Source organism: Schistocerca serialis, chromosome 1 (assembly GCF_023864345.2).
Source record: "Schistocerca serialis cubense isolate TAMUIC-IGC-003099 chromosome 1, iqSchSeri2.2, whole genome shotgun sequence".
NCBI classification, from domain to species: Eukaryota; Metazoa; Arthropoda; class Insecta; order Orthoptera; family Acrididae; genus Schistocerca; species Schistocerca serialis.
Window position 1 is genome coordinate 919,587,287 of NC_064638.1, and position 13,316 is coordinate 919,600,602.

The 13,316-nt window shown below is 44.5% G+C and overlaps 1 non-coding gene across 1 annotated transcript; it reads left to right on the top strand.

Annotated features, from left to right (window-relative positions):
* The first annotated feature begins 12,917 nt into the window (after positions 1–12,917).
* Positions 12,918–12,992, top strand: Trnas-cga (transfer RNA serine (anticodon CGA)). Its single transcript has one exon. It is a non-coding gene; the product is annotated as a tRNA-Ser (tRNA).
* The last annotated feature ends 324 nt before the right edge of the window (positions 12,993–13,316 follow it).

Genomic DNA, 13,316 nt, shown 5'->3' on the forward strand with positions numbered 1-13,316 from the left:
TGGCAACAGGTGTGGTTACTCCATACCAACACCGAAGCTGAGGGACCCCATTGTGAGCAACTGTTGTAAATGCAGCAGCTTGTGAAACTTGTGCAGGTAAATGGAATTAATTATTGCTGCACCATGGACTTAGGATTTTCAGTCTCTGTGGCATCATGTTACGTGCAAAATTGCTCTGAGCCCTATGGGACTTAACATCTGAGGTCATCAGTCCCCTAGAACTTAGAACTACTTAAACCTAACTAACCTAAGGACATCACACACATCCATGCCCGAGGCAGGATTCGAACCTGCGACCGTAGCGGTCACGCGGTTCCAGACTGAAGCGCCTAGAACCGCACGGCCACATCGGCCGGCAGTTACGTGCACCGCTATCACTTCACCAACAGGGGAAATTAACAGAGGACACTGGTGAGTATTCAGCGGTAATCTATGTGTCATTATCAGGGTTCGGAAGTTAGAGCCCCTAGTTTGAGTGCTGTGAGAGGCCGAGGGGAGCTTGAGAAGTTCTTCGCTTATACCTTCCGACTCGGCTGTTTCAGGACTTCAGTCCCTTCCTTCAAATTGATACATTTACCCTTCTCCAGGAGCCATGAAAGTTTCTAACATCATCACAAAGTCACCCGATAGATAACTGTGTGTCACACATTCCAGAAAATATTGAACAGCTGTTGGCGATTGCTTCAATAAATGTTTAATCGTACACTATGTTTTTGACTTCGACATTTCAACATTACAGTGAAATCTCTACCAGAGGGTCTGAACTCATGAGGCTCCTGTGAAGCTTTACCCACGAAATGAAAAAACCAGTGAGCCGATACGGGTCTGACTCTTTCCAAACAACGCAGTTCTCTTAGTCAGTTAATTTTCGTTATGTGTCGACGCATTGTGACAGCATTTAGAAACGAACGGACGTGACGCTTGACGGGAGGCACAGAGCGGTAAGAAAGGAGTGCAGAATCTTTTGGCTATGCAGTATACAGGCTGAAGAAAAGATACCGCACTTGGAGGTCGGCATGCGGTTCTTAACCCAGTTTCAAAACAAACGTTTATCTAGCAAAATTAAATCGGGTGCAATCTGAAAACACAAGTATAAAAACGAGGAGCTGACAACACTGCCACATGTGCAGCACATCGGAATGTACAGGGGAACGTGTATCGCGCCGCACTACCGTACCAGCCGTCGTAGCTCACTGAGTAAACTGCTGGTACACCAAACCTACATCCTCCATGGAGCTATCGGTCTTAATCCTCGTCAGGATCGTTTTTTATTTTTTAGACATCCGTTCCCTAGTTCTCGTCGTTTATAAGAAGGACATCATTTTGCCATATGACAATAGCCTATCCCATGACAGTCTGATCCATTAACTTGCATGCGTGTGTCTACTAACCGCGCAGTGCATAACCATAATTGGACCTATCAAGTTCACGTAGGGCGGCTTCCCGATGGAGTACACAAACGATGGGTACGTCAATATACTTTTGGTGCTGGGTGTATTAGATAACCAAGTTGCTGCTGCTGCTCGTGCGTATGCTGCACAGTACACCCAAAGAGACCATCCCGGTAAAAATGATTTTCATCACCTGGAGCAATATCTTCGTGAAACCGGTAATGTAGAGGTCCTCCAAGGACTACACGTACTCCACAAACAGAGGAGGCGATTTTTGAAACCATACACCAGTACCCTCGGCAAAGTACCCGTGATACTGTAAGGCAGTTCTCGATATCTCAAAGTCTGGTTGTCGAACCGTCGCACCATAAAAACTACATCCTTACCACTATACGTTAACTCAACACCAGCAGCCAGAAGTCCCCATTCGACGTGTACGGTTCTGCTAATGGGTTTTGCACCAAGTGGAAGACAGTGATTATTTTATAAATAACATGACATGGAGTAACGAATCTAACTTCGCTTGTGAAGGTATTCTTAACCTCCACACAGCTATTATCTGTCGGAACATAATCCACATGTCATCCATGAAGGCGGTTTTCAGCCTCGCTTTGGCGTAAGTCTGTGGGTTGGAATCGTGGAAAGAGTGCTTTTGGGCTCTTACCTATTGCCGGACGTTTTGAATGCGCCCCTGTATAGTACGTTTCTTCGCAGTACTTTGCCTGACGCATTATAAAACATTCGACTTGGTATTCGTCGACAGCTATGGTTTCAGCATGATGGTGCACCGCAACACTTTGGAATAAACGTGGGTAACTATTTAAATGAAGTGTTAACTGAAAAATGGATTGGTCGTTGAGGTCCAGTGTTCTGTCTCCACGCTCCCATGACCTTAATCCACTAGATTTGTATTTGTGGCGACACTGAAAGGCACAAGTTCATAGTACTTCACCTACGTATGTACACGACCTAATAGCTCGCGAGCAAGCCGTTCTGGCAATGGTGGACGCAAGTGTGTTGCGTAGGGTCGGACGCAAGTGTGTTGCGTAGGGTCCAGCAAAGTCTGATCCAGAGAGTGGCAAAGCGTTTGCAAATACAAGGTGGTTGCTTTGAACACCTTCTCTAATGCGTACGTGTACGTACCGGTTCTGTGGAGATAGGTCTGGATGTCAAACATACAGAATGGAATTATTGTGCGCATCATAATGTACAATTTAATCTAGCCTATCTATTGTGTTTTTTGTACCTCAGTGAATGCAGACGATGTTGATGCATCCACTATTATTTTCTGTTGGCTCTATTTGTGTCATAGATGAAACAAAGTGGTCGTTTATGCCTGTAAGAAGTTCATGTTATGTCTAATGTTTAAATGAAGGTAACAGCAACAGAAAGAAATACACATGATACTTTATTGTGGTGGTGTGAACTGAATACAGTTTGTTGCTTTAACTGAAAAGAAATATGTATATTTGGTGCGAACGCGACTCAAACATCGCCGAGTCTGCATATCGTTGTCCACAGCATTGCCGCGTCTAATGGGACAACTCCGATACTGTGCAGAGTACAAGCTACGTGTTCTTGGCCATGCTGCACGCAATTACAGCATTGTCATAGCCTAGTTTTTTAAATCACATTTCTGTAACCCTATTGGCGGGAGTAGGTTTTGCTAGATACACTTTTGTCTTGAATTAGAATGAGGAATTACGTGCTGACCGCCAAGTGCGGGAGTTATTCTTCACCCTTTATGTAGCAGTTGATACCGTACTGCCTCTTGAGTAAGTACTATTTACGTGTAGACAACAGTCTATATCGACTCAAAGGTGAATATTTTGCAGACCTGTAGGAAAGACAGAGAAAGAGAGATAGAGAACTACTTCTGCAAGTAACTAAAGGTGACACAGACAAGACAAATTTACGAATATGAAACGTGAATTGTATTCTAAGAGCTTTTTTGCCACAGATAGCGTATATTCTTAAATATACCAGTATGTTGGTTTTCATTTGTGTAAGTACTTGTTTTACCTGCGAACAATGATACCTCAGTTATTTTGCGAAGTTTTGTTCAGACATTGCAAAAAAATGTAAATAATTTTATGTTCAGCAACCAGAAATTAAAACAGACAGAACTTTTGAAACATTCTTAAATGTTGGTCACACCGCTTCGAAATGTACTCGGTTGACTTGTAATTCCAGCAATTTATATTTCGGTGAGAAATCTTTCTTATATTATTGGAACTGTCTTGTCCGATGAATTATACAGCTTGAGTCACGTAAAACGTAACACCCCTTTTATTTCGTGCGCGGTTCCAGATATCGAAAAAGGGTTTTCGGAAAATGATGGTACACCAAGTCTCATGGACTTTGGACAACTCTTATATCGATCAGATATTGAGGCACTGAAGCAAGTCTGATTTAAAAAAAATAGAATGTTATATTTTTTAACGGGACCCAAAAGCGCTTGAAAAGTGATATGTTCTTGTCGTTGTGGTCTTCAGTCCTCAGACTAGTTTGATGCAGCTCTCCATGCTACTCTATCCTGTGCAAGCTTCTTCATCTCCCAGTACCTACTGCAACCTACATCCTTCTGAATCTGCTTAGTGTATTCATCTCTTGGTCTCCCTCTACGATTTTTACGCTCCACGCTGCCCTCCAATACTAAATTGGTGATACCTTGATGCCTCAGAACATGTCCTACCAACCGATCCACTCTTCTAGTAAAGTTGTGCCACAAACTCCTCTTCTCCCCAGTTCTATTCAATACCTCCTCATTAGTTATGTGATCTACCCATCGAATATTCAGCATTTGTCTGTAGCACCACATTTCGAAAGCTTCTATTCTCTTCTTGTCCAAACTATTTATCGTCCACATACATCCACACATGGTTACACTCCATACAAATACACTCCTGGAAATTGAAATAAGAACACCGTGAATTCATTGTCCCAGGAAGGGGAAACTTTATTGACACATTCCTGGGGTCAGATACATCACATGATCACACTGACAGAACCACAGGCACATAGACACAGGCAACAGAGCATGCACAATGTCTGCACTAGTACAGTGTATATCCACCTTTCGCAGCAATGCAGGCTGCTATTCTCCCATGGAGACGATCGTAGAGATGCTGGATGTAGTCCTGTGGAACGGCTTGCCATGCCATTTCCACCTGGCGCCTCAGTTGGACCAGCGTTCGTGCTGGACGTGCAGACCGCGTGAGACGACGCTTCATCCAGTCCCAAACATGCTCAATGGGGGACAGATCCGGAGATCTTGCTGGCCAGGGTAGTTGACTTACACCTTCTAGAGCACATTGGGTGGCACGGGATACATGCGGACGTGCATTGTCCTGTTGGAACAGCAAGTTCCCTTGCCGGTCTAGGAATGGTAGAACGATGGGTTCGATGACGGTTTGGATGTACCGTGCACTATTCAGTGTCCCCTCGACGATCACCAGTGGTGTACGGCCAGTGTAGGAGATCGCTCCCCACACCATGATGCCGGGCGTTGGCCCTGTGTGCCTCGGTCGTATGCAGTCCTGATTGTGGCGCTCACCTGCACGGCGCCAAGCACGCATACGACCATCATTGGCACCAAGGCAAACGCGACTCTCATCGCTGAAGACGACACGTCTCCATTCGTCCCTCCATTCACGCCTGTCGCGACACCACTGGAGGCGGGCTGCACGATGTTGGGGCGTGAGCGGAAGACGGCCTAACGGTGTGCGGGACCGTAGCCCAGCTTCATGGAGACGGTTGCGAATGGTCCTCGCCGATACCCCAGGAGCAACAGTGTCCCTAATTTGCTGGGAAGTGGCGGTGCGGTCCCCTACGGCACTGCGTAGGATCCTACGGTCTTGGCGTGCATCCGTGCGTCGCTGCGGTCCGGTCCCAGGTCGACGGGCACGTGCACCTTCCGCCGACCACTGGCGACAACATCGATGTACTGTGGAGACCTCACGCCCCACGTGCTGAGCAATTCGGCGGTACGTCCACCCGGCCTCCCGCATGCCCACTATACGCCCTCGCTCAAAGTCCGTCAACTGCACATACGGTTCACGTCCACGCTGTCGCGGCATGCTACCAGTGTTAAAGACTGCGATGGAGCTCCGTATGCCACGGCAAACTGGCTGACACTGACGGCGGCGGTGCACAAATGCTGCGCAGCTAGCGCCATTCGACGGCCAACACCGCGGTTCCTGGTGTGTCCGCTGTGCCGTGCGTGTGATCATTGCTTGTACAGCCCTCTCGCAGTGTCCGGAGCAAGTATGGTGGGTCTGACACACCGGTGTCAATGTGTTCTTTTTTCCATTTCCAGAAGTGTACTTTCAGAAACGAATTCCTGACACTTAAATCTATACTCGATGTTAACAAATTTCTCTTCTTCAGAAACGCTTTCCTTGCCATTGCCAGTCCACATTTTATATCTTCTCCACTTCGACCATCATCAGTTATTTTGCTCCCCAAATAGCAAAACTCCTTTACTACTTTAAGTGTCTCATTTCCTAATGTAATTCCCTCAGCATCACCCGACTTAATTCGACTACATTCCATTATCCTCGTTTTGCTTTTGTTGATGTTCATCTTATAGCCTCCTTTCAAGACACTGTCCATTCCGTTCAACTGCTCCTCCAAGTCCTTTGCTGTCTCTAACAGAATTACATTGTCATCGGCGAACCTCAAAGATTTTATTTCTTCTCCATGGATTTTAATATCTACTCCGAATTTTTCTTTTGTTTCCTTTACTGCTTGCTTTATATACAGGTTGAATAACATCGAGGAGAGGCTACAACCCTGTCTCACTCCATTCCCAACCACTGCTTCCCTTTCATGTCCCTCGACTCTTATAACTGCCATCTGGTTTCTGTACAAATTGTAATTAGCCTTTCGCTCCCTGTATTTTACCCCTGCCACCTTCAGAATTTGAAAGAGAGTATTCCAGTCAACATTGTCAAAAGCTTTCTCCAAGTCTACAAATGCTAGAAACGTAGGTTTGCCTTTTTTTAATCTAGCTTCTAAAATAAGTTGTAGGATCAGTATTGCCTCACGTGTTCCCATATTTCTACGGAATCCAAACTGATCTTCCCCGAGGTCGGCTTCTACCAGATTTTCCATTCGTCTGTAAAGAATTCGCGTTAGTATTTTGCAGCCGTGACTTATTAAACTGATAGTTCGGTAATTTTCACATCTGTCAATGCCTGCTTTCTTTGGAATTGGAATTATTATATTGTTCTTGAAGTCTGAGGGTATTTCGCCTGTCTCATACATTTTGCTCACCAGGTGGTAGGGTTTTGTCAGGACTGGCTCTCCCAAGGCTGTAAGTAATTCTAATGGTATGTTGCCTACTCCCGGAGCCTTGTTTCAACTCAAGTCTTTCAGTGATATAACATTTGTAAATGTTGGGGTTGAACTATTCGCAAAAGTAAACGAAATGTATTCGCAATTGCTAATAAGGACAACCATCAGCTGTATAATGAAATGACGACAAAGTTTGTGCGGACCGGGACTCGAATACACATTTTCCGCATATCGCTGTCCAACCGCGATTCACGGCCCTACCCAACCTTCCATCTGCCATCAACCATGTGTCTATATCTTGTACTCGTGTATCCATTACGTATATTCCCGTACAGAAGAGACATTTGACTTGGAAGTCGCTTACATGTCCAAAGGAACATCCTATCCTAATTCGGAATAACACAAGGATTGCAATACCGTATTCGCAAAAGAGTCAGAGAAATATTCTATAATTGAAAGGAAAGTCGGCCGGAATCAGCTACTGCGTTGTGAACACGCTCACACCAGCGTATGTCGTTGTGTCAAGCCTTTCTGCAATGCAGAACAAGCACGAACTGTGTCGTCTATCGGCAGGTCATTCCTGCTGCAACATTCAGTGCATGCAGACATTTACATTACGAGGAGAAGTTAGACATGATACATTTTATGGCGATTGGTGGCATGAGACGTATTGCCAAGGAATGTGGGATCAATCAGAGGAGAGTCATACGCATCTTGCATCGACATAAATTCCACCCTTACCGTTTGTCACTACATTAGATACTCAGAGCACGTGATTTAGAAAGTCATATACAATTTTGTTGGTTTGCTCTGCATCGTATTCTCTTTACCCATGAAGCAAAGTTTGCGAACGACGATAATGTATATTTACGTAACATGGATTACTACTCAGCTGGTTTCATCAGATACAGCAAACAACGGCCGTGTAGCGTAAACCTATCGTGCGGCATGATAGGAACTTCCATTGTAGTGGGACCTTACTTCATCTCAGGGATGTTAAATGGAAATACGAACATTCTATCTGCTTTTCTAAGAGAGGTACCATTGGATACTCGTAAGCGACATTGTATGTGGTGCAGCACGACGGCTGCCCAGCTCGCTCTTCCCGTGTTGCAACGCAAATATTGAATGATATGCTTCCTGACCTTTGGATAGTACAGTGGCTGATGAGGTGTCTTGACTTGACTCCTCCTGATTTCTTTCGTGAGAAGCATTGAAAGATGCAGCGTATCCTGAAGCCCCAACTACGCCAGACGATATGCGCCGTTGAATCGCCACAGCACGCAGCGGTGTATCATCCAATGTATTTTCTTCTGTTCATATATCTCTCGAACGGCGATTGCAGATGTACCTAACACTCGATGGAAAACAATTCCAGCATATACTTAAATGTAAAACTACGTTTCTTAAAGACAAGTATTTATTTTGTGGGCGACGTGCCTACGTTCTTTCGAGAGAAGTATTTATTTTGTGAGTGATGTGACGTCAGTCATTCTGAAGAAACTGTTTACTTTGTTCAAATTGTAGTCTGTCTAATTACAATTTCGAGTAGTATTTATATGCACATTCGTCCGACAGCAGGTAGTTCACTCTGAGAAGCATTCAGGCGTCTCCACGCAAAGATTGGTGAAGTATTATTTTCTTTCTGTTTTTCAGATCCAAGGATGTTAATACAGTTGTTTCCTTTCTCTCTTAAATAGGGCGTTTCTCGATATGAAGTATGCCTGACCGACGTTTCTGTTTTGCTTTGACAAGTAAGCAGCAACGGGGAGGGTTTAAATGCGAAACTACCTGCCGAAACTGTAGTTGTTTCCAAAAAACCCTGGAAGCGTAAAAACACTTGAAATAGCTTCCCTAAGCCCCACCTGAAGCGCCAGAAGCTAGCATATATGCCATAGTTCCAAACACAAAAATCGTAGCTAACCCTGTAACTACTCTAACGGAAAAAACGCCAATAAATAATTAACGTAGAGTAATTAATTTCAGGAATACATTTATCTAGGTAATATATTTAAGATATTAACGTTGCAAGTTTACTGGTTAATGTAAGAACGAGAAAGGGTATTGCAAATGTGAAATGCTGTTATATTAATAACCAGTGAAACCGTCAGAATGTTAAAATAGAAGCATGCAAACATGCAAGCATTGTGTCTTACAGGTGCCTTATGTCAGTTTGTGGGATTGAGTTCCATACCTTTAGTGGTTGGTCGGTCAGTGCAGGGACGGTTCATGCTGATTGTGGATGGCGCTGAAGTTGTGGTCGGATGACGCCCATATGTACTCGACTGAAGACAGATCTGGTGATGGATCAGGCCAAGGCAACATTTCGACACTCTGTAGAGCATCTTAGGTTACAACAGCGGTATGTGGGCGAGTGTTATCCTTTTGTAAACATTCCATGGAGAACTGTTCACGAGTTGCAGAACAACAGATCGAATCACCAGACTGACGTACAAATTTCCAGTCAGGGTGTGTGGAATAGCCACAACAGTGCTCGTGCTGTCATACGAAATCGCACCCCAGACCATAACTCCAGGTGTAAGTCCAGTATGTCAAGGCCGCAGACAGATTGGTTGCAGGCGCTCACCTGGCTTCCTCCTAACCAACCCATGGCCACCACTGGCACTGAGGCACAATCGGATGTAATCAGAAAACGCAGACCCCCACACTGCCCGCCACTGAAGTCGCAGATGGCGGTGGTTTGGCATCTGTAGAATGCATCCTACAGGGCGTCTGGCTCGGAGCTGTCCTTCAAGCACCAGATTTGTAACAGTCCGTTGTGTCACTGTATTGCCAACTGCTGCTTATATTGCTGCTGCAGACGCAGTGCTGTGCACGACAGTCATACGCACGTATTCAAAGCAAACCTGATCTTGAGGGTATTTTTATTTCTGTCGTTGTAACTACAAAGAGCGTGATTTTTTCACCAACCTGATCTGCATCCTCATAGTGGTGCTACTAGCTGCACTCTTACGCAGTTGGCACGAAATTTGATTTGATGTCATCTTTCATGCCTACCAACTTTGGTTTATCTCGCACAACTCCTTCTTGGTGATGGGATATTTTTCACGTCAGTATATGTCGTATAGGAAATCACGTATTTGGAGCGGTTCTAGGCGCTACAGTCTGGAACCGCGCGACCGCTACGGTTGCAGGTTCGAATCCTGCCTCGGGCATGGATGTCTGTGATGTCCTTAGGTTAGTTGGGTTTAAGTAGTTCTAAGTTCTAGGGGACTGATGACCTCAGAAGTTAAGTCCCATAGTGCTCAGAGCCATTTGAACCATTTGAACCAAATGACGTATTTCCTTAATAGCGTAGGCCTGTCTTATTGCTTATAGCGACGGAGCCTCGCATCAGAGCTCAGCTTGGTGGAGCTTACATCACTCTCCTACCAGTTTTGGTACATTTCTCGGATTGTTTTGCGAAGAGTATCAACCTCAACGTTAACAAGCAATATATCACTACACTCTTTTTCTGAGGCGCTTTCGCACGACTTTAAAGAAAGTATAGCATTCTATTTTTAAAAAATCATATTCGCTTCAATATTTCGATCGATACACGAATCAAGCAAAGTAAATTCCCCTCAGCTTATCACCATTTCCCGAAAACCTCGTTTCGATATCTTGAACCGTTCACGAAAACAAAGGGGTGTTACGTCTAAGTCACTCTGTACATGCGGTTTTGGTTTTGCAGCTCTTGCGGTAGCTGTGTTTGCAGACAAAATTATTGGATACATGCAAATTAGTGGATGTTAAACAAATCACTGATTTTTCGTATAAGTCAAAATTTTTTCCACTTTTATGTGCCATCGGAAGCGGGTACTCTTTATTCAGTTCTTAATTTTTCTACATTATTGAGTTATTTAGGATCCACTATACATTACTGGATATTGGTAGCTTGTCCTAGTTTTCGAAAAGCCTCTCTAAACTGAATTTTCGCATCTGTTGTAGTGTTTATGCGTGCATCTCAATAACACATGAGAATGCAGATGAAAAAGGCTTTTCGAAAACTATGACAAACTACCAATATCCAGTATTGTAGAGAGGGTCCTACATAACCCGTAATGGAGAAAAGTTAAGAACTGAATTAAGAATACCCGCTGACGGTGGTGTCCGCATTCGTAGCTGAGTGATCAGCTCGGCTGACTGCCATGTGGCGGATCCGGTTCGATTTCCGGTACAGCCAGGGTTGTCTTTTTACGTGGTGTGAGGACTGAGACGGGGTTCACTCACCTCGTGAAGCCAAATGAGGAGCTACTTGATCCTGTGATAGCGATTCCAAAGTCAAGAAACCCTCCAGCGATCGATAGAGCGGTGTGCTGATCACGTGCTTCGTCGCACCGCGTCCAACGACGCCGTTGACACAGGATGACACAGCGGTCGATAGGGACGCGATTGGCTCATATAGGGTCAAAGCGTGGAACTCCCCGTTTTACTGACGATGGCACAACGGTGCTCAACCATGTATGGTGTTATATGGAGAAAAAACATTAGATTGCTTAACGGCTGTGAAATCCATCCAGTCACGGCATAATTTCACGGAATACTTTATCAATTATAATTTATTTTCAAGATAAGGGTTATTCACTGACTTGTATAAATAGCAGTGCGGGCTCTCGAACAGATTCACGAGCGACTCCGTAGTGCGACATGTCCTAGTTATTCTGTGCCATCGATTCTGATCCGCCACTTTTCATCGAGACCGGGTTTAAATGTAACACGAATACTACCCACTTGCAATGAAGCAAGGGAGGACTTCACTATGCAGTGGCGCGGTAATATCATAATGTGAAAGGTTTTAAATAGGACAGTCTGTTGAAAAGGGCCGGCCGGGGTGGCCGAGCGGTTCTAGGAGCTACAGTCTGGAACCACGCGACCGCTACGGTCGCAGGTTCGAATCCTGCCTCGGCATGGGTGTGTGTGATGTCTTTAGGTTAGTTAGGTGTAAGTAGTTCTAAGTTCTAGGGGACTGATGACCTCGGCAGTTAAGTCCCATACTGCTCAGAGCCATTTGATCCATTTTTTTGTTGAAAAGGATCGAAGACGTGGAGTTTCACATGTGCGGCGTCTTGTTTCAAAATTTTATGATAAATTTTGAGATTAAAGTTTCTTCTGCCGTCTAAAACGAAAAGAAACTCAAAGGGAAATTTCTTTAAAACGTGGAACGTTACAGAAAACATCTTCTGCCTTGGTTTTTGGCACAAATCCAAACACAAACACAGTTTCTTATAGGCATCGAAACAATGGCGCCCAGTGGTTATCAGTTCTCCACTAATACGGGGTGCGTATATCAAACACTTGGCACGGCAAACACAGCAGCTGCACATTCCTTATCTAGTAAACGGCCCAAGACAAGAAACGGCAGCACACGATGAAAAATTCAACATACCATTTGTTCTTCGTCGTAACAGAACGTAATTAATGATTTCCATCTGACTTAAGATAAATTTAATGGTTATACACCAAAACTAAAATGGACAATACCTTTAACCACAAAAATTTAGTTGGATTGTGTTGCGTGTTGTATTTCGGTGTTTGGGTCCATTATGAGGTGTTATTTCCTTCTTACATAATTTATCTTGCGAAATTAAGTAATAAAAAAAGAGTTCTTCTTTCTATTTGAAAACTGTGAATTAAAGAAAGCGAAGGAAAGGAGATGAAATTTCTGAAGCGTAAGAAACATACCAGAGATGCTAGAAGGGATCTTCCTTGATGTTCTAGGGTTTAGTGATGAGAACTGCACTTCACATAGAACATAATTACGCTTAGGATGCACTTCAAAACAGTTCACAGACAATTAATATGAAAACTTCCTGGCAGATTAAAACTGTGTGCCCGACCGAGACTCGAAATCGGGACCTTTGCCTTTCGCGGGCAAGTGCTCTACCAACTGAGCTACCGAAGCACGACTCACGCCCGGTACTCACAGCTTTACTTCTGCCAGTACCTCGCACTTGCCCGCGAAAGGCAAAGGTCTCGAGTTCGAGTCTCGGTCGGGCACACAGTTTTAATCTGCCAGGAAGTTTCATATCAGCGCACACTCCGCTGCAGAGTGAAAATTTCATTCTGGAAACATCCCCCAGGCTGTGGCTAAGCCATGTCTCAGCAATATCCTTTCTTTCAGGAGTGCTAGTTCTGCAAGGTTCGCAGGAGAGCTTCTGTAAAGTTTGGAAGGTAGGAGACGAGGTACTGGCAGAAGTAAAGCTGTGAGTACCGGGCGTGAGTCGTGCCTCGGTAGCTCAGTTGGTAGAGCACTTGCCCGCGAAAGGCAAAGGTCCCGAGTTCGAATCTCGGTCGGGCACACAGTTTTAATCTGCCAGGAAGTTTCATATCAGCGCACACTCCGCTGCAGAGTGAAAATTTCATTCTGGAAATTAATATGAAAGTTTACTGACTATGGTACCGCGTCATATCGTAAATAACTGTCACCATCATTTCACATACGGTTACAATGGTCTTCTTCTGGGTCAGCTTGTATATTTTGTTATCCAGAGTCACTTACATTTGGTTATGACTGCTCTACTTAGCAAGATGCTACGTCAAAATTTATGAAAAACGATGATATTGGTCTCTTATGGCGGAAGAACGGGTTATCAATACAGTTGCGCTCTACCAAAACTACCGTTC